At 48.2% G+C, this 27,552-nt stretch overlaps 1 pseudogene; it reads right to left on the bottom strand.

Moving 5' to 3' along the window:
* Positions 1-13,945: 13,945 nt before the first annotated feature.
* LOC130844707 (ras-related C3 botulinum toxin substrate 1-like) overlaps positions 13,946-27,552 on the bottom strand; it is a 118,448-nt pseudogene continuing 104,841 nt past the window's right edge.

Raw genomic sequence — 27,552 nt, 5'->3', positions numbered from 1 at the left:
TAACATTTCCTAAAGTGAATCCGTTGGGTAACTCCACCTCCAGCCGTCCCCATCTCAGTAACCAGCGACAGCATCCACCAAGGAGCCCAAGCCACAAACGGACGAGCCAGACATCTCCTGCTCCTTCACCCTCCGCAGACAAACCACCTCCAAACTGCTAATTTTAACTTCTAGAAATCTCTCAGATCCCCCTACTCATCTCCGTCTTGACAACCTGAGCCGTCTTTTGTCTAGAAAAATACGGTAGCTCCTAACTCTCTCCCTACACCCACTGTTGCCACTTCCAATCTGTTTCCCGCAGTGCTGCTGGAGTGATACTGCCAAATACAAATCAGATCATACCAACACATAATCCATGGCCTTAAAACCAACAGCTGTTTCTCACTGACTTGGAGTAGAAAGCCCTGCTCATGGACATGCAGAAAAAAAATCCCAGTTACCCTTTCCAGCTGCCCCTCTCTGGGTCCTTAGTCCCTGATGTGCTCCCTTCCATCCTGCCCAGGACCTTTGCACGTGCTGCCCCCTCTACCTGGAATGCTCCTCCTGCTCCTCTTCCCGGAATCAGCTCTTATTTCTCCTTCTGGTCGTGCCTCCAACATCAGGGTAGTTTGACTGGACCTCCCTATCAGGTCAGGTGTCTCTCATAAAGACCTTCTCACCCTGTCACTCATGTCACCGGCCCTGGCTGGAACCGTGCATTTGTTGGCGTGGCCATTTGATTAACACCTCCCTCCTCTAGACTGTGAGGCAGGTTAGCTTTCTGCTTACACTCACCTCCTATCCCCCAGAGCCAGCCCTGTGCCTTACACAGCAGGGGCTCAGCGAGAGATGAGTGAGCGAGCGAGTGAGCGAGTGAATACTACAGCCAGGCGGGCCTCCTTCCCACCCTCGAGACAGCTTCCTCAGCCCTGCCTCCTGGGCTTCGCTCACCCCCTCCCCCACCCGGTCCATCGCTTCCCTCTTCCCAGCACCTAGCTAAATTCACCCCCTCCAAGTTTCAGCTCATGTTATATTCCAAAAAACAATCATGAGACGGTCCCCAGGAGGATGGCTGGGAGGAGACATTGTGTGCTGAAACGTTTTTCTACCCCATACGGAAAATTGACTCAATTCCCCGCAGCCCGGTCGTCCCTGGTAGATAGAACCTGAGTGATAAAAGCATATGCTTTGGTCATATTTCCAGAGGCAGAAACTTTCCCACTCGCAGTGGGGGTGAGGTCTAAGAAATCTCCAAATGCTGTCCACCCTGCTGAGAATCACATCTCACATCCCCAAAAAGCTCCTAGGAAATCAACTGGAAAACTCACTGAGCACGAACAGGGAGGCTGGGCCCAGGCTAGGGGAGGAGGAGGCTACACACTGGGAGCCAAACTAAGCAAAGCCCTGGAGCGTCCCTGGAGGAGCAGGGAGAGGCGTGGACGCCCCATCACCTTAATGACGCCAACACCTCATTTACAGAAGGGACTTTCAGAGGCTGAGCTCATCTGGGGCAGTCAGGCTGGGACTGGCTCAGCAGTCAGGCACCTTTGAGGCCTCTGAGAGCTTAGGCAAGGTTTGGGGCCCAGGCGTGACACCAAAGATGAGACTCGGGACAGTCCCTGCAGTGAGGATACAGAAAACATCAAGCCCCACATCCTGGCCCTCGGTTTCTGAGCACTGAGGAGCACTTCAGTGCATCAGCAAAGTCTGCAAACAGCAGAGCCAGAAAGGGCCTTAGACGTCACCTAGTCCAAACCCTCATTTGATACATGGGGAGGCTGAGTCTGGAAAGAGGGCGATGGACTTGCTCAAGGCAACTAAAAATCTTAGTGGAATAATTATAACCAGAAACCCAGTCTCCTAGATTTTTCTGCTGCATCAAACTCATTCCAGTTTGGATGGCTCAGACATGTCATCCTACCTGCCTGTCACTTCTGCACACCGATGACCACCTGGGAAGGCTGAGCGGAAGCTGGTGGATGGATGGAACTGGCCTCTCCTGAGCTGGATACATGTCGAATGAATACAGGAAGGGGGCAGAGCCAAAACTAACACATACTGAAGACACGTCACGAGCCAGATACTATGCTGCCTGTGCAGAATCTCACCGCGGTGGATTAAAGATGGCTACAATTTTTTGCTTCTCCCACCAAAAGGTGAAATGTGGACTTCCCTGGGGGTGCAGTGGTTAAGAATCCTCCTGCCAATGCAGGGGACATGGGTTCAATCCCTGATCCGGGAAGATCCCACATGCCGCGGAGCAGCTAAGCCTGTGCACCACAACTACTGAGCCTGCACTCTAGAGCCTGCAAGCCACAACTACTGAGCCCACGTGCCACAACTACTGAAGCCCATGCTCCGCAACAAGAGAAGCCACCACACTGAGAAGCCCGTGCACCGCAACGAAGAGTAGCCCCTACTTGCCACAATTAGAGAAAGCCTGCACGCAGCAACGAAGACCCAATGCAGCCAAAAATTTAATTATTAATTAATTAATTAATTAATTTTTAAAAATGATGAAGTGTAATTCTTAAGTCTACGCTGGTCTTGGTGACTTGCTTGACAAGCAACAGACCACTAGAATGCAGTGGAAGTGACATGTCAGGACTTCTGCGGCGAAGCCACAAGAGGCCTTACAGCTTCTGCTGGGGTTTCTTGGTCTCCGGGTGCACCCTCTCAGACCTGCATTCTATGAGAAGCCCAAGCACAGGGGGAGGCCACATGTGCCCACTCTGGTGAACAGCCCCAGCCAAGCTCTCAGCCAAGAACCAAACTCAAATGGCAGCCACGGGAGTGAGCGAAGGCTTTCTTGAGAGGTGCAACCCCAGGGCAGCAAGAGTGAAGGAAACATGGAAATGAGGCAGGGAGGGAGCAAAGGAAGTACAAGGTGGGGGTGTTGCTGAGCCGATCACAGCTCTGCGCTGTTTCTCAGCCACGTGGTATGTCTTCCGTGTGTGGAATTGCTGAGCCTGGGAACAGGCCACTGGGGGGAAGATGGGAGGGGTTTATCTCCTGCTTCCTACCCATCTCCTGTCTCTCCAAGGCCAAGGTTAGCGCTACAGGAAGCCAACACTCCCCTGCAAATTTGGGGCGCATTCGAGCTTTCCAAGCAGCCTCTGGGAAAGCCCGACCCTACACCCCATGGCACTTCATCTGAGCGCAGAGGGGTGGGAAGACCTCTGCGGGTCCACTCAGTGGGCGCCAGAGCCACCACGGTTCCCACCGCAGCGGGCTTGATGGGTTTCATGCCTGAGCCGGGCCCTCACCCCAGGGGAGGCTGAGCCAGCATGTGGTCTGAAGAATGAGATGCTGGGATTTTGCCGGGAGGAACGGCTAGACTAAGCAGCTCTGAGAAGCACATCAACTGGATCTGGTGGGAAAACAGGCCACCCCTCCATACCTGGGGAGGCATCGTTTCTGGAGAACAAAGAGGGTGAGGGTGCTAAGACCCTACAGAAACACGAGGGCCAGGGACGAGCAGCCTCGCACACCGGGTGCAGCCCACGACGGTCTCCCTCCCTCAGAGCCCCGTGCATCCTGTCTCTCTCGGTTCATATCCTCCAGCAGCAGCCGCTGAGGTGAGAACTCATGGGAAGGCAATTGATTAGGGCAGCCCTCACAGGAGAAATCAGTCAAGGACTGGGGGAAGCAGCCCAGGATGCGGAGGAAACCCAGCCCGAGTGGGGCCTAACCTTGGCAGAGCCCCACAGAGGGTGGCCTCGGCCTGATCCCGCAGGGAACTCTACTGTGCGAGTCGCTCCTCAGAGTTACTCCAACCCAGACAAGAGAGCTCGGCTTCCATTCATCCCCACCCTCCAGCATCAGTCCAGAACCACCAGTGGGGGACTTAAATTCCCAGGCACGTCTGGCTCTTTGCTAACCTCTGAAAAAGAGCTGCTGGCGGATGAAAGCAAAGGCTTGCCAAAGGCGGAAAAAAAGGGATGCAAGGGGTCCCAGCGAAGCCGTGGCATCTTGCTGTTCTACAGAGCATCCGTGGCGCACTGCTCTGAGGGAAAGGAAGCAGCAGTCTGTGTTCACAGACTGCAAGCATTGCTCATCAAAGCTGTGTTTTCAGAACTCGAGCGTTGTTTCCGAGGTGCAGTGTAGGGCTGTATGGGGCAGACTTCCGTCCAGGATTTCGGAAATCTACCTGGCTTTGATGAGCAAGAAAAATGCTTGCTGAGGCCTGCAGGTTTGACGGTGACGGTGAAGAAACACGTTGGTGTTTAATTTGCTCAATGTCCCAAGCTCCTTATGTGTTTTCCTGACTTTGGATTCCCAGAGTCAGCAGCTTGGGCTGTAACAGAGGAATTGAACCTGTAAGTGGAAAGTTAGTCTCCCCCTGGGCCACATAGAACATTGAACAATGCCACAATTATTCAGGACTATATAAGTGGTGATGTCTTACTCTTCCTCGCCTTGAAAGCTTTGTCTAATCAATCACTAAATATTGATAGTAATTGACAATACTAATAATATCAGTCACAATAACAGCAGACACTGGTGCGACACTTACTATGTGCTGTTCTAGACGCTTTCCCTACATTAACTCCCTTAGTCCTCACAGCTACACCAGGAGGTAGGGACTGCTGTGGTCCACATTTTCCAGAGAAGGAAACTGAGGCACAGCACAGTAAATGAACTTGCCCAGTTACACAGCCAGGCAGTGGAGGGCCCAGGATGGGATGCCAGACAGCCTGGTTCCAGAGTCCGTGCTGATAACATCCCCTTTCCTGCCTCCCTTGGTCACAAAGCACTTCCCTAGATTGGAGGGGCAGAGTATACTTTCCAATGATGGCCAAAGCAAAATCTCCCATCCTACATCTTCTCCTTACAACAGGACTTGGACATTCCTTCCACTAAGCGGTTGAGTCTATGTTCCCTCTCCTTTGAAACTGGGCAGGCTTTCATGACTGGTTTGACTAATAAAATACAGCAGGAGCAACTCTCTGTAACTTCTGACAGAGGTCATAAAAAGGGGCATAGTCTCCGCCTTGCTCACACAATACCTCCACCTCCATAGAAGCAGTCAGATTGCTCTGAGGCCACCATGCTGTGAGGAAACCCAAACTAGCCCACATACACGGTCCACTTGGAAAAGCCCCAGAACCCCGGGAAGTGAGAGATGCTTGACCAGCCTCCAGACACTCCAGCCTCAGCTACTGCAGGTCTAGTAACTCGGTGACAAAAACCACAGGAAGTATCCAGAGCCAGAACTACCCAGACAAGACCTCCCTGAATTTCCTGACCCAGTGCAGGAGATAATAAAACGATGCAGCTATAGCAGCTGGAACAGCTAGCAAATCAGCACAGACTCTGCGGGAAATGGAGCACCGCAGAGAGGAATTAGGTGGCGGTGAGCGAGGGGAGCATCCCTGCGGGCTGAAGTGGTCAGCGGAGACTTCGTAGAGGAGGAGGGCTTGTGCTAGGCTTTGTAGGATGAAAGGATTAGGATAAGGGGAAAGGCAGCATCGAAACCTCTGAGGAGAGGTAGGATGGTGTGAATGAAGATGTAGATATAGGAAGGCGGATGCCATCCTCAGAACACAGTGAGGAATTCATTAAACTAGAGCGGAGGGTCCACACAGGGCTCACACAAAGAGCGAAGGTGGGGGCGTCCCTGGTGGCGCAGTGGTTAAGAACCCACCTGCCAATGCAGGGGACACGGGTTCGATCCCTGGTTCCGGAAGATCCCACGTGCCATGGAGCAACTAAGCCCGTGCGCCACAACTACCAAGCCTGTGCTCTAGAGGCCATGAGCAACAACTATTGAGCCCACATGCCACAACTACTGAAGCCTACGCACCTCCGTAACAAAAGAAGCCACTGCAATGAGAAGCCCGCGCACCGCAGTGAAGAGTAGCCCCTGCTCACTGCAGCTAGAGAAAACCCACACGCAGCAACAAAGACCCAATGCAGCCAAAAATTAATTAAGTAACTAATTTTTTTTAAAGAGGAGTGAAGATGAGTTTGGAGAGGCAGCTGGGGCCTCATGGAGAGCCTTGGATGTCAGGCTACCGGTCTGAATCTCACGGCCCTGGGGAACCATGAAATAATGACAGCAGTAGTAAAATCAGTTAACATTTCTTGAGTACTTGCTATGTACCAAGGACTTTGCTAGGACTTCACATTCAAAGTTTACAAAACCCAGTGAGATGTTGTAAAACCCATATTACAGATGAAGAAACGGAGGCTCAGAGCATTTTAAATCATCTGTCCAAATTCACTCAGCTCTAATAAGTGTCAGAGCTTAGATCTGAGGGACTTTCCTGGCTGTCCAGTGGTTAAGACTCCACGTTCCCAATGCAGGGGACATGAGTTCGATCCCTGGTCGAGCACGGGTTACAATCCCATATGCCGCACAGTGAGGCCAAAACCAACAACAACAACAAAAAACCAACCTGGACCTGCCCAGCTCCAAAGCTCGTGTTTGAGAACACACTCTCCTGGAAGGTATTCTGCCCAGTGGGACGTCACAGTCAGAGCCAAGTATCTGAACGATTACTTTGGCACCATTGGCAAGATGGATTCGGGACAGCAGAGTGGGAGGTGAGTCTGAAGGTAAGGAGGCCAGTTAGGAGACTGTAGCAATTGTCTTGAGGACAGGGGACGAGGGTCTTTGTTCACTAGAGTGGGATCACAGGTTTGAGAAACCCAGGGATGAGAGAGAAAATTCTCTGTGTGCTTCTCTAAAAAGAGAAAGTTGCAGGGGTGAAGTTCTTCAAGCATTGGAATCTGAATCTAGGTCTCATTCCAGGGCCTGTCCTTCTCCCTCAGAGTTTCCTTCCAGAAGGGAGAGCCAGGAAGTCTAATCTCAGCCTTTCCTTAACCTTTTAAAATTGCAACATGAAAAAAGAGGAACAGGCATGTAGACACCCCCAAATCACTACCTACTGGGTTTTCCACAGAGCAAATTCAATAGAAGAAACAGCACCGAGGCTGGTGTTGACATATGGTGCTTGACTCTAACAGTTCTGGGTTCTCACACTAACTCTGCCACTCACCAGCTGTGTGGCCTTGGACAAGCCACTTCCCCTGTCTTGAAAATCACATCCAGCACTGTCTTTCTGTGCCTATCTCAGTCCATCTCGAACCCCCTTAAGGAGAATGTGGCCTTGAGGATTGTGTAGATTTGATTGTACAGTTGGCCACAATCCTTCACCCCTCCCTGTATCCACATCCTTTGCAATGTGACCTTGCAGCTCTTCCCATCAAGAAGCGGATCCAGCCCCTACCCTGACCTTGAATCTCAGCTGGACTTGTGACTTGCTTTGGCCAATAGGATGTGGCAGAAGTGACAAGGTGTGGGTTTCAAGGACAACCTTCAGTAGGCCTTATGTGCTTCTGTGCTTTCTGTTAGTACCAGGCACCTACCACATGAACTAACACAAGCTAGCCCACTGGAGGGTGAGAGAACTAAGGTGTCCCACCCTAGACCAGCTCGTAACCAAGCGGCCCCACACATGTGGGGGTGTCCAGCCTACATCAGCAGAGCTACCCAAATGCAGCTGACCACAGGTGAGGTGAGATGAGTACCTGTGAACCTGTAGAGTCTTGAGTGATAATGAATGATTGCTCTAAGCCATCAGGTTTTGTTTGGAGCGGTTTGTTAGATAGAAATGGTTCACTGATGGAGACGCCAAAAGGACTTTGGCGGCTCAAAACTGTCATTACCATAGAGCCTCACAAAAATCCTAGGGATTCAGGTTTGGCATCCACACTTCATGTGTGAGGACACTGAGGTTCAGAGAGGGGATGTGATTTCTCTAATGCACATAACTGATAAGCCTTAAATCCGGAATTCTGAGCCAGCCCACAGGATACGCATCCTATGTTTTTTCTACTACACGTCACTGAACCCTGGGGACTCTTGAGCAATTCAAGGTCTCTTCTTTCTAGCCTTTGTCTGGCTTCACACACTGTCCTGCCCCTTGTTATCATGTCAGTGTGTAGAATGGGGAAGACAAGACCATGCCCATTGGCCAAGCATCCTGAACTACAGACAGTGGGGAGAATCTTACCTGTGGTACCCGGTTCTTCCTTTTTGCCCTCAGCCTTGCTATGGGTAGGAGGAACGTTTGGAAATACTATCTCAGGAAACTGTATGGTCCTCAGGACACTGGGGAAAGTGAGTGGTTCTACCGACAAATCTGAGAAGCCACAGTGACCCTGAGGAGCAGAGAGGATGACCCAATGGTCAGGGTGGGGGATAGTCTGCCTGCCAAGACCCCTGCCCAGGGAAGGGTTCTCCTCTGAGAGCCCTGACACCTGGTCCTGGGCTCCCCCTGCCACCAACTGGCTGAGTCTCTGACGGTGTCCACCTCCTTCTCTGAGCCTGTTTCTTCACGTGTAAGGGAGTCACCACCGATGTTAAGATTCTGTATAGCATGATTTTGGAGTTGAAGAGTCGTAAAGTTTTCCAGAAGTTACATGGGGCCAAAACCACTGCCAGATTTCGAGGCTCCCAGTATAAAAAGAAATGTAAAAATGCCAAAACATAGTTAGAAAAAGGACGGTGACCTTTTGTGCTTACACAGAACAAATTAGTCCTTTAAACTTTTCACCTCACCTAAGCCACTACGTTTTTGCCGACCACCCGTGACAACAGCAAGAATCTCAAGTTGAGGGCTTCCTAGGTGGCGCAGTGGTTAAGAATCCTCCTGACAATGCAGAGGTCACGGGTTCGATCCCAGCTCCAGGAAGATCCCACATGCCACGGAGCAACTAAGCCCGTGTGCCAAAAAAGAAAAAAGAAAAAAAAAAAAAAAAGAATCTCAAGTTGAGGTCATTTGTGAGTGGATCCTGAACTTGAAGGTGACAGTCACCTTCTACTGGTGGGTCAGTGACTACCAGGAGCGGGAGGAGAGAGGCTTGACTCTCAGGCCCCAGTGATGTGAACCTCTGTTTGGCGACCTTTCGAGATAGAGGCCCAGCTGGGCCCAAGGCCAGTGCTTCCATGGGCTTGGGTCCCTGAGGGGGTGCAGTGGCAGCTCCTGTAGGCACAGTGAAATGCCTGCTTTGCATCTGAACTGGAAGTGAGTAACACTGCAGAGCAGATACAATAAAACAGATCATGGAAAATTTAATGGCCCGTGGTCGGCAATCACTGAATTATTTATGCCATCTCTGCCTCTTCTGAATTCTCAATTGCTCTGCCCCCAGCACTGCAGCCCTGACCATTTGCAGGCTGCGGAGTAACAGGCCTGGAAAGAAAGTGGGACCTGGTAGCCAAGAGGCTGGGAGGTTTCTGAGTAACCTTGGGCCAGAATTGCTTCCCATCTCTTAGCTTCGTTTTCTCATTTGCCAGATTAGGGGTTTCTCTTCCTTAAGCTAATAACAACTTAAATTTATGCTGCACTTTTTGTTCATAGATGAATCCCATGTCCCTTCATCTTTTCCCAATCCCTGGGAGATAGGCAGGACTGATATTACTACCCTTCCCATTTTCCAAAAAATAACCTGAAGCTCAAAATTGTGAAAAGCCTTGGCCAAAGTCAAAAGGACAAAAAGTGGTGGAGAGAATCCCCAATTTGGCATGTAGACTGAGTACACAGAATTTAACTTTGCTGCATACCAAAATCCTATCAGAAAAAAGTCAGAAAAGACGTTGAGGATAGAGTAAATCCATGTTAGAAAATAAGAAAGGATGCTGTCAGTGGACCAGAAATGTAGAAGAATTTCTGAAAGGTAGCAGGAATATGGGATCCAACGGGCCGAGAAACCAGAGCAAGGAAACCATCGCTCACTCTAGGCCAAGGAGAGACTTGTCACTGAAGCCAGAGCCTCAGAGAAACAGCAACAAAAACAAGGAGGCCTTGGGGCAATTGAAACTGCTGGATGCAAAGCTGGGTCAGTTGTTCCAGCCCCTTCTTAAAAGTACAAGACCACTGGCCTTGGCATTCGACCCCAGGAAAAAGTCGAGAACACTCTCAAAATGGGGGTTCTTCAGGCATTTCTGTAGACTTGCCCTTCCTGACCTCCTCCACTGACTCAGAGGGCAAAAATGAAGAACAGAGACTTCAGAAAGGGAAAAAAAACATGGTCTGTTGTACTACGATGTGTGTCTCTATATCGGCATTGGCATATCCAGGACTGATACGTGGGATCATGATGTCAGTACAACATGGAGGTTGCATTGGTTTATAGACAATTTTTCCCTGCACACTATGTTCTATGCTACCAAGTAACAGCAACTGAATGCAATGCAAGCTGAACTCAGAAGCACACAGCACGGGACACAGTCCTCACGCACCCACACTCCTCACGGTCACTGCGTTGTCTTGGGAGGTTTTATTATACAGTGCTCCATGTCCTCTGGATATTTTGCTCTCATATTCACAACTCAGAAGCCTACAACCTACCTCATGCCTTCTTCTATCATGGTACTCTTGCTTTTCTTCTTGTTTTGTTTTGAAAGTTAAGCCCTATATTTACTGTAAAATTTTTTATTTTTTAGGAATGCAACATGAATTTTTTCAAACACCAGCATTTTAACAATTAAAGTTGCTATTAATTTTGTGAATGGTCTGATGATAGTGTGGCATGACTTTTGAGTAGCTTATCCCTACCTCTATTTTTCCCATTAGTCCTATTTTTTTTGTTGTGCAGTTTTGAAGAATTTAAGGATTTTCAGGCTTTCATACATCAAAATCCCTGTAACTAAGGCTTTCCACACTCAGAGGAAAGTCATCTCACTTCAACAATGCTGGCAGGTCATGAGCTTGCATTTCTGCTCCCTGTCAGCAAGCCTCACCCAGACACTTCCAGGATCCCAAACTCATTTAGGAGAGAGGCCTACACTAGAAGATCTATATAACCATATACCCACACAGAGGAAAGTCCCACTCGAGCCAGTACTGATCAATCTGGGGTTTTATTCACATGCTCTAATGGGTACCTGGGAATTACCAAGTTTTGAGGAAGACAAATCACAGAAAAGAGAAGGATCTAGGTGAACAGAGCAACTGAAAAAGAAGAACAGAGATGATGCAGCAAACAGAAAATAATGGGAGGAGGTTGCATACATAAAATAAAAGCAGCTTGCTGTGGAAAAAAAAAAGGAGGGGGGAACAAGCAGAGAATGCAAAAGTTCTTAGAGTGAGAAACACATTGGCTGAAATGAAAAGCTTAATAAAAGGGCTGAATAATAGAACGGAAAACCAAATCAGACACTAAAGTCTAGGAAATGTCTCAGAATATGCATTTAAAGGTCAGAGTGGTTTTTAAGATAATGAAAGATAAAAGGAGACAGAGACTAGATCCCAGAAATCCAGTACTCAACTAATAAGAATTTCAGGAGAGAACTGAAGCCATGAAAGGGAAGGACTAATCTAATAGCTCATGAAAGACAGAGACAAGGATTTTGTGGTTAAAAGGGATAGCTATATTATCACGATTCTTTTGTTTACCTATGATGGAAACTCAAATCAAACTGTGTAAAGAAAAGAAATGAATGTATTATCTGACATGACTTCCGTCTCACCTATATCCAGAGGGTCACAATTCGAAAATCATTTATTCATTCATTCATTCTCTGTCTCCCTTTCTCTCTTTCACTGTCCACCTTCCTCTCGGATTTCCCTGGGTTGGGTTCATGCCCAGGCAGGCTCTTTAGGTACAGCAGCCAAGAAAGCCTCCAGAAGCTCCAGTCTTACTTCATCCTTGCACCGAACCCAGAGACAAGAGCATAACTCTCTCTTTCTCAGCATCTAAATCATCTCTAAAAAGTACTCTGACTGGCCTGCCTTGGGTCACATGTCCACCCCTGAACCAGTCTCCTGGCTGGAGAGAAGGAATTCTCTGATTGACCACCCCAGGGCAGGAAAGGAAGGGCCCCTTGATGAACAGAAGTTACATAGAGTAAGTGAGTTAGTGGCAGTTCCCAAGGGAAAGAGAAGCAGGCCAGAGAGAAAAACAGTAGCCATCCCCTATTCTCACCAAGTACAGAGCAGGTGCAGCGAGAAAAGGCACACACTTTGCAACAAACTGGGCAAGTTTCTGAAGTCCAACCATCAAGAGGAAATCTTAAAACTCCTTAAGGAAAAAATGTAAAGTATCAAAAAAGAAATAGCTTTCAAATGAGCATTAGATTTTTTCATATACAACAGAACTTTCTAGAAGGCAACAGAACAACGTCTACAGCATTATGAAAGGAAATCATTTGGAATCTCCTCTTTAAGTGCAAAGGCACAGTGAAGACATTTTAAAATATTCAAAGACTTGGATTTACTTGCTTTATAACTCCACTTATACACATTTTCTTTTCTTTTTCTTTTCTTTTATAAATTTATTTATTTTATTTATTGGCTGCATTGGGTCTTCGTTGCTGCACACGGGCTTTTTCTAGTTGCAGTGAGTGGGGGCTACTCTTCATTGTAGTGCGCAGGCTTCTCATTGTAGTGGCTTCTCTTGTTGTGGAGCACGGGCCCTAGGCGCTTGGGCTTCAATAGTTGCGGCACATGGGCTCAATAGTTGTGGCTCACGGGCTCTAGAGCACAGGCTCGACAGTTGTGGTGCTCAGGCTTAGTTGCTCCGTGGCATGTGGAATCTTCCCAGGGCAGGGCTCGAACCCGTGTCCCCTGCATTAGCAGGTGGATTCTTTACCACTGCACCACCTAGGAAGTCCTCTTTTTCTTTTAACATGAAAACAGGAATGCACTTTTACTAATCTACAAAATTTTTTTTCTAATGCATATCCAGAAATATTTTATAATACAAGGAGGCATATTGCTCTTTAAGAAGGGGTTCTATAAGAAAAGCACTTACTAAGTTAGCACCTCTAAGAATGACCAGGTCAAAGATGAATTAAATGCCTGATTTCAGGTGGAATGGGTAGGTTTAAAAAAAGGAAAAGCTTAAGAAAACACTTACTGATAGTACTGACCTTTCTGCATTGTCTATTGCATTTGACAGAAATTAACCTTTTAAAAATTTTACCTGTGACACTTTCAATAGTTTATTATGCATACAATATAGTGTAAATTCATCTCTGCATTTTGTCAAAATACTGTCTTCATCCTTTAATCACAAGTGTTCCACACACTCCACCCCAGTGCCCATGGCTGGAACAGAATACTTCAACAGAGGGAACACGTAAGATTCCTGTTCAAAATCTCACCAAACCTAACACGCTAATTTAGGGGAAGCTGGGACGAAGTGAGAGGGTAGCACTGACATATATACACTACCAAATGTAAAATAGATAGCTGGTGGGAAGCTGCTGCATAACACAGGGAGATCAACTCGAGGATGGGTGATGACTTAGAGGGCCAGGATAGGGAGGGTGGGGAGGAGTTGCGGGAGGGAGGGGATATGGGGATATATGTATAAATACAGCTGATTCACTTTGTTGTACAGCAAAAATTGGCACAATAGTGTAAAGCAATTATATTCCAATAAAGAACTAAAAAAAATCAAAAAGACTAATCTGAAGAAGAGTTGCGTTGTTACACTCATGCATTATGACATAGGGTACATCTTAGGGACTGACCATGGGTAGATAAATTATCCTGCATTAAATGGCAACGTTTCATGAAGGGGGCTGTACCCTCTTCATTATCGGAAACTAGTTAGCAAGCGTCTGCATTTCCTAAGCTCAGAAGGTGCCGGCCTCTTAAAGACAAAGTTCCCTCAACAGTTTAGTGCTCAGCGTTCTTAGCCCAACAATGCAACTTCGTTCACAAGGTATTTTGGCAGCTCTTAATCTGAGCAAGCGTAGGAGATTTTTTGAAAAATAAGGCTTTAAGAAGGCTTGTCATTTTAGGGCTAAACTTTAATAGAATGTGAAAGCTTGAACTCTTACACTTTAAACAAACAAAACCTAGAAATTACTGATTGGTTCAAAGTGGTTTTATGGAAAAACTAATCTGTAACAAAAACTTGGCATGGAGTGTGAAGCCTCCATGGTTTGAGCAGAGCATAAAAAGTTTCCCAGGGGACGGGACAGCGCAGGAGACGACCCAGACATTTACAGCAGCAGGCATTTTCTCTTCCTCTTGTTGACGGGAGGTGAGCAGAGAACCACTCCAACAGCCTCATAAACACTATCTTATGGCCTTGCTGCGTGAGGGCTGAGCACTCCAGGTATTAGACACCGCTGATTTCCTTCGCCACAGCTAAACCCTGCGGGAAGGTGATGGCAATCCGCTTCTCCTTCAGTTTCTCAATCGTGTCTTTATCATCCCTACAATCCAGTTTCGTCCCCACCAGGATGATAGGAGTGTAGGGACAGTGGTGTCTCACGTCAGGATACCACTTTGTACATTTTCCAATGATGCCGCACTCACGAGAGAGAAGCAAATGAAGAACACATCTGTTTGCAGATAGGACAGGGGACGTAATCTGTCAGAATCCTCTTGTCCAACTATATCCCATGAGCTACTGACTAGTTTTCCATCTACCATAAAGGACGTTGGCAGAGGAGCTGTCAAAGACAATGGGGATACATTCTCCAGGAAATGCGTTGGTCATATAACTGATCAGTAGGTGTTTTCCCTGTAGCTTGGTCTCCCACCACCATGCACTTGATGGCCTGCACCTGGGCCGCTTGCTGAGCCGGATGGGGGCTGTGCTGAGGCAAGAAGCAGTAAGCTCAGGGCGCAGCTGCGGGCGGTGGTGCATAGGGTGCCCAGTGCCGCTGTCCACACTGCCTCACCCTCCCTCGGCCGACTAAAAGCCAGAGCCCAGCAGGGGCCACCACCGAAAGCTGGAGAAAACTGCAGAGAAACAGGAAATGTGAACACTCACATCCAGCCTCCCCTCCCCTACACTGGGGCCCACTGCTCCCAGGCTCTGGGGTGGGGCTCCACATTTTTTGAAAAAATTCCTTGAGGATGTACCCCGGCAAAACAAAAATGGAATCCGAGAAAGAAGGCAACAGATTCAAGAAGCATAGAACTAAGCCAGGAGAACAATGAAAAGAAATACCAGTAGGACAGCTGTGGAGCTGGCCTAATAAGCAATTAGCCCCAATCAGAACGAGAAATCAGAAGAGTCTGTGAAGAACAACCTCAAAGAAGACAGCATTACCCAATCCTATGAGGAAGACGCTAGGATGCCAAGTGCTGTCATGGAATTAAGGCATGCAACACTTCTGAGCAGCAAGGAAAAGAAAGGTAATTAGTGACTCTGGGAAAAGCAATGAACTGTACATGAAAGCCATGGCCCAGAGAAAATGTGAGCTTAATTGTGGCATGATTCTGAGCCACCAAAGAGGCATAGGAAATGGTGCTTTCTGATCCCAGGGAGCGTCAGGTAATATGGGAAGAAGCAGGTAACCATGGAATGCTTGGGGCTCACACATCATCTGTTTGGGTTTGTATCAGGAGTAAATGATAATTATTTCCTCATGATGGATTTGTTCTTTTTGAAAGTGATTGAATACTTCAGTAATGTCTCTTGACAAGTTATCCTAACAGTAGCCTTACCTCTTTTTTAAAAACTATTTTTAATTTAAAAATATATATGTAGGTAGATGAGTTTAGTCTGTTTATTTAGAGATCAATTGTACCTTTTGATTCTTATAAGAGAAATGATTCTGTTCTACCTAAGCTAACAACCGTTAAGAAGCATAGAGTTAAAATGAAACATTACGACTTCAACCTCTCAATCTAACTTAAAGTTAAAAAAAGAGAAATTATGTAGAGATTAATGTCTCATTTTGAAGAAAAATCTCCTTGAAGTTCCATAGTGCTTTCTAACTTTAGTTTCCTCTATTATTGTCCAGTGAAAGTAAATTTTGTATGTTTTCCTCAATGTTAATCACCATCTTTGGGTAATGAGATTTTAGGATAGCAGATTTTGGTTTTCTTTTTTTATATTTTTCTGAATTTCCACATTTTCTACCATAAACTTGTATCATTTTATAGCAAAAAAGAAAAAAGAAAAATGAGAATTAGAACTATATACATTTTGATGTAGAAATATGTCTAGTATATATTTATAAACCAAAAAAAATCAATTGAGTATGATGTGTGTGTGTGTGTGTGGTGTGTGTGAAATCTGGAAAGAGCTGTCACTAGGGAGTGGGGTAGAGGCACTGGCAGGATGAGGGGCAGGGGGTCTATCATATTTATTTTGTTTTTGTTCTGAGCTGTATATCTTTTTTACAGTGTGCACATAGTAATTTAATAATTAAAGACATTCCTAAAAGCAGTGGTGGAGGGAGATCAACCCCTGAGCTTCCGAGTACACAAGCGTGCTCATTGCCCTCCCCTCCCCCCCCACCCCGCTGAGCAGCCAAGCTGGGAAGAACAATCTCTCTTTCTTCCTCCAGGCAAAAGAACCCTCCAGAAGGAGAGGCTGTCCCATGGCAGACAGGGAAACACATCCAGGCTTCACCCGCATAACTGCTGCCTAGTAGGCTCTGAGCGAGGGGACCAGTGGAGGAAGACCTGATGCAGACAGAACATACACCCACGTGCTTAGCCAGAGAGTGGAGTCAGCCTGGGCATGTGGTCCGTGTATGGACTGGAATCCGGAAGGGAGATGTCCACTGTTCAGGGAGGCAGTCAGCATTGGGGCATCTGTCAGAAGATAGTGGGCTCACTCCTTCTCAGTCTGCACACCTCCCTGGGCCTTCCCATCTATTCTGAGGGGTCGGTAGTCATACCTACATCTTTATTCTCAGCGCTTGTCTCTATCTGGGGCCTCAGACCTAGATATCAAATTATCTGCTGAACAGCCCCACTTGAAAGCCCCACGGGCATCTCAGACTCAACCTGCCCTAAACTGAGCACACCCTCCAGCCTCCAAGCCCCATGCCCACCTGCTTTCCCTGTGACCTGGTCTGTGCCACCTCCATCCACCCAGCCGCTCAGGCCAGAAACTGGCGGTCATCCTTGACTTCTCCCTCTCCCTGCCTCCCACACCCAATCAACCAGCAAGTCCCACCCAATTGCTAATCCTCTCTCCTCCTAGCACAAAACCCCACCTCTCTCCTTCCCCTGCAACCACAGAAGCCCCTGCCTCCATGAGCATCACCTGACAGCGGCCAGCCTGGCAAATGGTCCTTCCACGCTCCCCTCAACCACAGTGCCATCACTGGCTCCCTTCTTCCCGTCTTTTCTTCCCAGAGTAACCTTCTAAAACATGCAGAGCTGCTCCTGATAGTCCCTTGCTTACAGACCCTCTGAAGGTGCCCCACAGCTCTCAGTTCCCAATGCTCGCCTTTGCTCAACAAGCAAATGTCCTGCCTGTCTGACCCCAGCCAGCTACTCCAGCCTCATCTCTTACCTCCTCCCCTCACATGAGATCAGCCAGGTTGAACGTCCTTCATTCTTTTGAACCTTCCACACACTGACTCACCTCTGGCCTTTGGATTATATCGTATCTGCTCTTCTCCCTGCCTGGAACAATCGACCCCATTTCTCTCTTCTCTTCACTATTCACCCGTGAGATCCCAGTTCAGGTGCCTTGGGAAGCTTGGCTGGATCAAGTGTCCCTGCTGTGAGCACATAGTACCCTATACATTTTCCACTGGTGCACAGATCACAAAGTATGATGATTGACTTCTTAACACATCTGTACCCCTTGATAGACTGTTACTGGGGGCAGGCTTCATAAGAGCTTTGTTGGATGGATGAATACATGGATGGATGAGTGGGTGGATGAGTGGGTAGATGAGTGGATGGGTAGATGGATGGATGGATGGTATTAGTTGAATGGGCGGGGTTAGCTGAATGGATGAGGTTGGATGGGTAGGTGACTGTAAGAGTGAATGGATGTATGCACAGGAACTGGTCAGACCCCTGCACAGCTTGGTGAGCCTGAGGTAAATGGCAGGTAACTAGAGAGGCCCATGAACAAAGGCATGGATCTAATTATTAGATTTACCCGTGTTCCAGAACCTAGGATGGTAGCTGCTGAACCACCAACTTGCCCCAGTCTCATACAGATCCTAGGGACTAGGAACCAGGGTATGGGGGCAGGTGCCACATCTACCCATGGAGGCCAAATGGCATCAGATGACACGGAGTCAAAACCTGGTCCCCAATTTCCTGCTGAATTCCCTGAGTTGAGTTACAGTCTCCTCCGAACTTCATTTCGTTCCTGGAAAAAGGGTGGTAATTAATCCTACCTGTCTGAGGCATACTGGGAGCTAAGGAATAATGTACAAGTGATTTATCAAGAAAGAACTCCAGGGAAGACCACAGGGCGTGGGGGTCAGTGTGGGGGATGGGGGAGGGAGGAAGGCAGGCAGGGTGGTGAGTTCCAGCAAAGTCCCACAGAGGATGTGTGAGCTGGGGGGACAGGACCACAACACACCCCCTCCCCGGGATTGCAGACTCTCTGAACTCAGGCAGGGTGCCTTCAGTATCTCATGAGTAGTCCTCCAAAGATGGTCACAGGTGCTGGGACTAAAGAAAAAATGGTGAAAAGGGACCTCAAGTTCATCAACAAAACATCACTTCACCTCATTCCCATAGGGAAAAATGAGATGACATTGGTAAAGCTTTATCACTGTACCTGGCACATAGCAAGCAACAAAGTATAGCTATTATTGTACAAAAACCCCTCAATTTACCAAGTGTTTAGTAAGTGCCATGTCCTTGACTAGTACTGGGCTGAGGAAAAGGAACCAGTGTCTAGAAGCCCTCTGAGCAGCCCTGCTGGAAAATGACAATCTCTCTTTTCATTTGATGCAGTAAAAGACCCAGAATTGTCAGAAGCCACTGCCAGCCAAAAAAAAAAATTGTATATGCAATTAATTAGGCCTCTGCTTCAGTGCTCTTCTCTCTCTGTTTGCCTTCACCAGCTTAGCATCCAATTTTTTAGCTGAGAAGGCGGGGCAGCAGGTTTCTGAGATATTTTTTGCTAATGGGCTGAAATATTACACCCATAATTATAGCCTGGCTGCATATTTTTTCTTTTGCTCATTTTGTTCAGCGTCGCAAACATTGTATCTGATTACAGCCATTCATGTCTTCTTTATGAAACAGGGTTTATCACACTCGGCAGAAGGGATCAGTGGCTCTGGAGAAATTATCTAGGCTAACAACCCTCTCTGGGTCCCTGTGGGTTGTTGCTGCTGTGTGCCGCCTTCTTGGATGGGGCACGGTGGGAGGGAGAGAGACTGGGACCGGAAGGATGGAGACAGCCCGTAGCCCACGCCTGATACTCTCCACCAGCCTGTTCATTTTCCTCCAGGGCCCCGACCCTCACCCCCCATCCGCACCCCAAGTCCAGTGTCCCTGCTCTCGCTGGCACATCCCATGCCCACTCCCACTTCTGGGGCTTTGCTCCTCCTGCGACCTTGCCTCCCCCCTTCAGGAACGCCTTCTTCCACCTTGCCTACCTAAAGCAGTGAAACACTAAGTGTAAGCCACAGACCCACAGCACCAGTGTTCCCGGGGAGCTTGGTTGAAACGCGGATTCTCACCACCACCACCCCCCTCCCCTTTGCCCACCCAGCTACTGCATTGGGTGCCTGTGAGATGGGACCCTGCGATCCAAGGGATTTGGATGTTTTCTCCAAAGCCTGAGACCCACTGAGCTAGACAAACCCTACAGCGAGGGGGCGGAGTCAAATCAGTGGGTTCCTGTTTCTGCCTCTCACTCTCTGTCATTGGACAGGTTATTTAATCTCTCTGGGCTCCAGTTTCTCATCTACAAAATGAGGATAATAATAACTGACGCATAGAAGAAATGAAAATAATCCTCTTAGATTGAGTCCTATGAAATTTCAGGTTTTATGGGCCAACGGGGCTTGAATAGCAGCAATTTCATATGGTTCAACTCCATAGTTCCCCTTTTTTTTAAATCTTGCAGAACTCAGCTCACATCACACCTCCCCCTGGAGCCCTTGGAGATTACCCAGGTCACAAAGTGCATCCTTCCCTGGAATAAGCCCAGCACTTCCTTCCTGTGTTGTCAATTCCTTATGGGATATCTCTGATCCTTCTCTAGGGTTCCAATTCCGTATGCCAGTCTTTCCACACAAACTGTATTCTCCTTGGGAGCAGAGTCTCCTGGCTTCACATCCCTCACAGCAGAGTTGAGTATAGACTTTGGGCTTTGAAAAGAATCACTTACGTAGTGGCTAAGACTGGAGTTATTATTTTAAGGTGGGGAGGCGGGGCACGGATACCAGGGTAAAAATGAGATGTTTAAGATCCCAGGCAGGACCTAGAAGATGTCAGGAGAAGGCAAGTTCAAAGTCGATGGAAGATGAGGGATGGGCAGGAACCAGAGAGCTGCATCTTGGGCCTGGAGTGAGGGAGTGCAGAACCTTGGGAGGAGTTGTTGGTCCTTTAGAGCGGAACTTTTCACATTTTGGTCCCTGGAAGAGGAGCACCAGGCCTCACCTGGACCTTGCGTGCCTCTCCTGGCTACTAAGTCAGAATCTCAGGGTGGAGCTCTCCAGGTGACTTTGGTGATCACTAAAGCTTTGAGTCACTCATCCTGTGTCACCGCCATCCAGGGCTCGAGTCCCTTTTGCAACACCCTTAATGTAGTTGTGGGGTCCACCCTGAACACCTCCAATGACGGGAGCCCCTGCCTTCCCTTCTGAAGCAGCCTTGCTCCCACTGACCTGGCATCTCAGAAGAACTAGTCATGAACTTGGAGAGAAGAGAGAGGATGTCAGGGTGGAAAGTGGTTTATCAGAACGGAGAGCACTTTCCCTGGCAAGATGCTTCTTGGTCAGATTGGCCCCAATCAGAAGAAGGCTAAGATTCTACCAAAAGAATTAGGCATTTGAAATAACTTCGAGTACAAACTGAATAAATTAGGGAACTTCTTAATTACAGTAGAGTAAGTTAGCACAGTGGACACCTCATTATTGCCTGTGGATGGAACGTTGAGGTTGGGGGTATCTGTCAACAGGGGCAGAACTAAATGCTGTCTGCTTAGCTCTCCTTTATCACATGTTCCAAGCTCCTAAAAATAACCTACACATTTATTAGGATGACTCTGGGCCCAGCACTGTTCTAGGTATTGGATATAAAATGTTGAACAGGCTAGAAACGTTTCATGCCCTCATAGACCTTACTTTCTTGGGGAGAAGACAGACAATAAACAAGTAAACTAGACTATGATATAATTTCATGTCATGATATATGCAATGATTAAGCAAAAAATAACAGTCACTCTAAAGAGCCTTTCAGATGACGCTTACCTCAACAACGCTGTTTAAAACTGCACCCCTCCAGTGCGCTAGACCTGCTGTATTTTTTCCCATAGCATTTGTCGCTTTCTAGAATATACATAATTTACTTATTTATTACACTCATTGTCTCCTCCCACAAAGGCTGGGGGGTTGGGAGAGGGGAGTGCCAATGGTGGGATCTGTTTTATTCACTGATATGTCCCAAGCTTTCAGAAGAGTGTGGTTCCCAACCAGGGGTAATTTTACCCCCAGGGGATACTTGACAATGTCTGCACACATTTTTAGTTGTGACCATTGGAAAGGGGTGCTACTGGCATCTAGTGAATATCGGCCAGAGATGCTGCCCAGCATCTTACAATGCACAGGACAGCCCCTCCCACTCCACAGCATGGAACAACCCAGTCCAAAGCGCCGATACTGCTGAAGCTGAGAAACCCTGTAGCAGACAGTAAACAAATATTTGTTGAGAGGGAGGATTCAGTGAGAAGAGAATGCATGCTGGAGGGGATCTATGTCACAGAGGGTGCTCATGGGAAGCCTCTCTGAGATGGGGACACGTGGTTGCAGAACCAAATGATGTTCTGGGGTCAGCTATGTGGCCGTCCAGGGAAAGCACTTTCCCTGCAGAGGAGCCAGCCAGTGTGAAGGCCTCACATCAGAAACAAGGTCAGGATCTTCAAGATGCTGCAAGAAGAGTGATGTCTCTGGGAACAGGGGGTGAGATAATGATGCATGAGGAGAGGGTGGCAGGGGCCAGACCACGTCCACTGCAGACCACAGAAGTAGTCTGCATGTTATTTTAAGTGAAGGACGAAGCCATGTGGTGGAGTAAGGGACTAATATGAACTGGTTTGAAAGAGAACTCTGGTCCCCACATAGAGCAGAGTGGGAGCAGAAAGACCAATTAAGAGATAACTGCAGGGACTTCCCTGGTGGCGCAGCAGTTAAGAATTCACCTGCCAATACAGGGGACCAGGGTTCGATCCCTGGTCTGGGAAGGTCCCACATGCTGCGAGCAACTAAACCCAAGCACCACAACCACTGAGCCTGCACTCTAGAGCCCATGCACCGCAACTACTGAAGCCCATGTGCGTATAGCCCGTGCTCCACAACGAGAAGCCACTGCACTGAGAAGCCCACACACCACAACGAAGAGTAGCCCTGGCTCGCCACGACTGGAGAGAAAAGCCTGTGTGCAGCAACGAAGACCCAATGCTGCCAAAAAAAAAAAGAGAGAGAGAGAGATAACTGCAGTGGTTCGAGTAAGAGATGTGGGGCCTCCATCAGGGCGACGGCAGAGGAGGGTGAGTAATGGGAGGTTTGGAAGTCAGGGCCATGGAACCTGGATGTGGAAAAGGGATGACTCTTAGGTTTGAAGGTGGAGAAAGGAAGAGAGGGAGGGAGGGGAAATGATGATCCAAGCTTGCACAGTTTTTAAGGACAATCCAGACTAAACTCCAGACATCTTGGTTTTCAGTCTGATGTTCTTTACACTTCATCACATGATTCTTGTGGACCAGCCAACATTCCCCTTTAATTCCCCAGACGTGTGTATTGAGAATATCCGGTGTAAAACCTGTAAGGGGTATGGAAAAAACCTGGCCCCACCTCCAGGAGCTTACATGCTAGCGAAGGAGACAGACCCACAAACAGCTGGGACAAGAGATGGACCATAAATGTTATAACTGAGATTAAAATGATGGTCGTAGAAACACAAGGTAGCAGGAGATGGAATCCCACTGGGGAACTGGGAAGTAACTTGGCTGGGAAGGATGGGTAAAATTTAAGGATATGCAATGGCCTAAAATTTCTGAAACAGGAAACACCTCACTCCGGAGAGGTAGAAGTTTCAGATTCCTGATGACCCTGGCAACACCTGCATGGGCTGTGTAACAGCGAGTCAAACATTTATACAGTCCACACCTCTCACGGGAGAGCTGAAGAGCGCCACAATTCAACTCACGCGTAGGAACTCAGTAGATGATGGTGAGTAGACTGACATCTGTGCTGTACGCTGAATTGGAGATGTGTTCTTTTTATTTTGGTTGTATTGGGACAGGGATGCTGAACTGAGGATGGTGAGGTTAGTGATGATGCTGTTGAAGATGCTGGTCGTATTGCTGGCAATATCAGTCATTCTCTGCGCATGGCGAGGTTAGTGACGGCTCAGATGAGTCTGCTTCTCACCATACTGACGATGATGTAGATGTGGACTGGGCTGGTGACAGTGACCACAATATTGCTAGTGACCAAAAGATGTTAGCGGTGACGTCTGTATCAGCAATGACTCCAAAGACAATTTTGATCGTACTGATACATATCGTTTATGACATTGGTATGGACTATATTGATGGTGACGGTGACAGTACTGCTAATGATTGATGATGGCGTTTATATTAAAACAATATTGGCAATAAGGAGATTGGCAATATCGATTCTGATATTGGTGATGTCAACATTAGCAGCAATGTTGATCCTGGTGATGATATTGGGAGTGATTAAAAAGATGATGTTGGGACTTCCCTGGTGGCGCAGCAGTTAAGAATCCGCCTGCCCATGCAGAGGACACAGATTTGAGCCCTGGTCCGGGAAGATCCCACATGCTGTGGAGCAATGAAGCCCGTGCGCCACAGCTACAGGCCTGCGCGCGACAACTACTGAAGCCCGCGCACCTAGAGCCTGTGCTCCGCAGCAAGAGAAGCCACTGCACCGAGAAGCCCACGCGCCACAACGAAGAGAAGCCCCTGCTCGCCGCAGCTAGAGAAAGCCCGCCCGCAGCAACAAAGACTTAATGCAGCCAATAAATAAATAAATAAATGTATTTAAGAAAAAAAAAGAAGATGCTGGGTGATGCGGTGAGGCTGAGGATAATGGTAATCCTGACACTGATGGGAATACTTGTGATGAAGACGCTGATGACGCACAGCATGGTGCCTGAAAGCTTATTTTGGAGCCAAACAGACCCTAGTTCAAATCCAAAGTCTGGCATGTACTACTGTGTGCCGCTTTGAGCCTCAGTTGCCTCATCTATTAAATGAGGATAATTATAACAGTGCCTATTTTCTAGGATTGCTATGAGGATGAAATCACATCCCGCATGTGAAACGTGGCATACAGAAAACAGTCAGTGAAATGAGCGTGATGATGATGGTGGTGGTGGTGGTGGTGGTGAGATGCTCCTGATAATGGCATTGATGATTCTCTTGATGGTGCAATTAAAGATCATTTATTGGCGATATTATTTCAGTGATTGTGATAAGGCTATTGATGGTGAAGAGACTGATTGTTTTTGATTACAATTATGATTGATGGGACCGGCATGGTGGAGTGCTCAAAGCACCCATCTTGGAATCAGACAGCAAAGGTTCAATTTCCAGCTCTGCCTCTGACATTCCATGTAACCTTGGCTGCATCTCAGCAGGTTAAGGCTGGAAAGCCACTTGGAGCCCATCTAATCCACCTCCTCGTCTGACAAATGAGGCAATTCAGGCCCAGAGAGATGAGGTGACTTGCCCCGGCTCCCCCAGCTGGATAGTGTGGCAAAGCTGGAGTAGGAAGCCCAGCCTCCTGGCACCCAGTTCAGTTCTTTTCCCTCTTCAGCGCATTCAGTCTCTTTGGGGGGAGCTTAGATTCCTTTACTGCGCATGTGCGTACACGCCCGTGTGTGTGGCTGTGTGTTTTCCTGGGCATTTTCCCAAAAGCACGTAATAGTGGAGCAACCAGCCCAATTTTCAAAGAGTCATTTTGTGAGAATCAGGCTCCGGGTGTCCCTCTGTCATCTTTTTCCTCTCCCTCAACAAGCAGAGGATTGGCTGTGACTGGACAAGGAGTTGAAATGGGTAATATTTGCCTAGTTTTTAATGTCTGGTGTCTATAGCTTGCGCTTCCATCATTCTATTATATCGATGACAGGCAGGCCCAAGCCACAGAGAAGAAACAAATTACCTAATAAATCAAGGCCCCAGGATCTGAAGTGGACAGTGTTATTAGTCTAGGGGAGAGAGGGATGCTAAGTGATAGGTATGGCTGCCTGTGAAAACGGTCCAAGCAGGGAATCATCTGTCTATTTCTCCATAAATAATTACACACAACTGATATGCATCTGAGACAGAACATGATATGTTATTATTAACTAAACAGTGGGAGGGAGACAGTGGCAGGAAGGGAGAGCGGGAGCGTGTCAAGGAAACCAAAGCAGCATGCGTGATGTTGGGCTTTGGCAAAGGCGGGGGGGATGTGATGACCTCAGAAACCGCAATCCAAAGGGGCCGGAACCCTTATTCTGGACAGAGGTGGGAAGCCAAACAATTTGGCAAAGAGGATGAGGGGAAGAGTGAACTAACAGATATCAAGTCCCTACTGCATCCCAGCCCCTGTGGCTCAGTTCTGCTTATCCCTTTTTTTAAAAATTAATTTATTTATTTTGGCTGCACTGGGTCTTGGTTGCAGCGTGTGGGATCTCAGTTGAGGCATTTGGACATCTTAGCTGTGGCAGGCACGTGGGATCTAGTTCCCCAACCAGGGATTGAACACGGGCCCCCTGCATTGGGAGTGTGGCGTCTTACCCACTGGACCCCCAGGGAAGTCCTCACTCATCCCCTACTCCTCAGTCTTCACAACGGCTGATTAAGAACACAGCCCCAGGGGCCATGTTGCCTGTGTTCAAAATCCCAGCGTTGTGGGGCCCTGGGTTAGTTACTTAATCCCTCCTGGTCTCCACGTCCCCCTCTGCAGAGTGGTGTGGTCATGGGAGCACCCAACTCACCGAGTTCTTGTGAGCATTAAGTGAGTTAATGCTTGCAGAGCACTTAGAACGGTGCCTGATGCGTGGTGAGCACGATATGGTAAGCATGTGTTAAATAGATATCGTCTCCATTTTACAAATGGGAAGAGTGAGGTTCAGAGGTGAAGCAACATGTCCAAAATTACACAGAACAAAAGTAAAAGTGGCATGTCAAGGCATATCTAGTCAACTCTGAAGTTCACACTCTTTCTCCTGCTTTGGGGTGGGCAAACTTTGTAAAGGGCCAGACAGAAAATATTTTAGGCTTTGTGGGCCAGTCTCTGCTCAACTACTCAACTCTGCTGTTGTAGCTCGGAAGCAGCCCCGTGCGATCTAGAAAGGAATGGGTGTGACTGTGTCCAATAAAACTTTATTTATAAAAATGGGTAACAGGTGGGTTTGCTGACCCCTGCCCGACGCTGTTCTAGCAACGTAGCTAAATGGTCTCCCTCTCCAAGGAGACGACTGTCAATACCTTAACTCGGTACTAAAGGGGTAGGCATTTTTCTCACCCTACTCATCCCAGGGCCCCCTGCAGGTGCGGATCACAAAGGGCTGTGCCCCCTCTTGCCTAACCCTACCACCACCCACCCCCAGTCTCCTAGGAACATCCTGTGGACTGGGGGCCGGGGTGCCCCCAGACAGCCAGGCGGAGCCCTTCTGCCTGAAGAAGACGGTGCTTTCAGACAGCAGTGCCCGGAGCCAGGAAGCAGCCCTATTCCAAGCCTCTGTGGGCTTCACCAAGAAGCCCCATGGTAATCCTTTGTGGGCTGTTAATAAGCAAGTTGAACCCCATAATCACCCACCGCTTAGCTTCCTGGCTTTAATTTCCATGGAGGCTGGAGAAACAGTGGCTAAGGGCTAAGGGTTTTGCTTCCAGACAAAAGCAGCAAACATTTACCCTGTAGACATCTCCAAGCGGGGCTGGCGCTGCCCCACGTGGTCCAGCCGTGCAGCTTCTTCACACGCAGGCCTAAGGGGCCGGGCCGAGTGAGGGCTGTACACCCTGTCCCGGAAACCGGCCAGCAAGCTCCGGAGACTCAGGAACAAAAGCAGCCCTGCGGGTGCTTCCAGAGCCTCCTCGAGGAAGGCATCTCAGCAAAAGGCTGGGGGGCCACCCCAGCTCCTCTCCTCCCAGAACCCACTCCTGACCTTTCTGACGCTCCTGTTTAGGGACAACAGATAGACCCCTGTGACCTCATCCTTTCTCCCACCCCATGGCCGGCCTCCAGGAATGCAGCAAGAATGTCCTGGGTTTCATTATTTGAGACAATGTTCGCCAGGCAGATAATTTAGTATTGACATTTCCGCAGAGCCAAACTGCCTTCGGGTCAGTCTCAGTGGCCTGGTGCCCCCTGCTCCCCGAGGAAATCTGCTTCCGGAGATCTCTCTGCAGTGGGGAACGCCACTCTACGAGGGGATACTTACATATTCTTTTCAGCTCTCTTACAAAAACAAAAAAAGGAAACAAACAAAAAACCAGTGGCTCACTCGTTCTGAGCCACGGGCGAGTACCTGGGCCTGTCTGGACCTCCACCCCTTGTCTGGAGTGCGGTTGGATCCCGGCTCTGCGGGCCGCGTGTGAGTCACCCTGCTTTGCTGAGCATAAGTTTCCTCCTCCTCAAAGTGTGCTGATGATTCCTGCCTGACCTACCTTTATACCTACAGTCCTGCAAGGATGAAA

Source organism: Hippopotamus amphibius, chromosome 2 (assembly GCF_030028045.1).
Source record: "Hippopotamus amphibius kiboko isolate mHipAmp2 chromosome 2, mHipAmp2.hap2, whole genome shotgun sequence".
NCBI classification, from domain to species: Eukaryota; Metazoa; Chordata; class Mammalia; order Artiodactyla; family Hippopotamidae; genus Hippopotamus; species Hippopotamus amphibius.
Note: the sequence above shows the minus strand (reverse complement) of the source record. Positions and strands in the feature narration are given on the sequence as shown.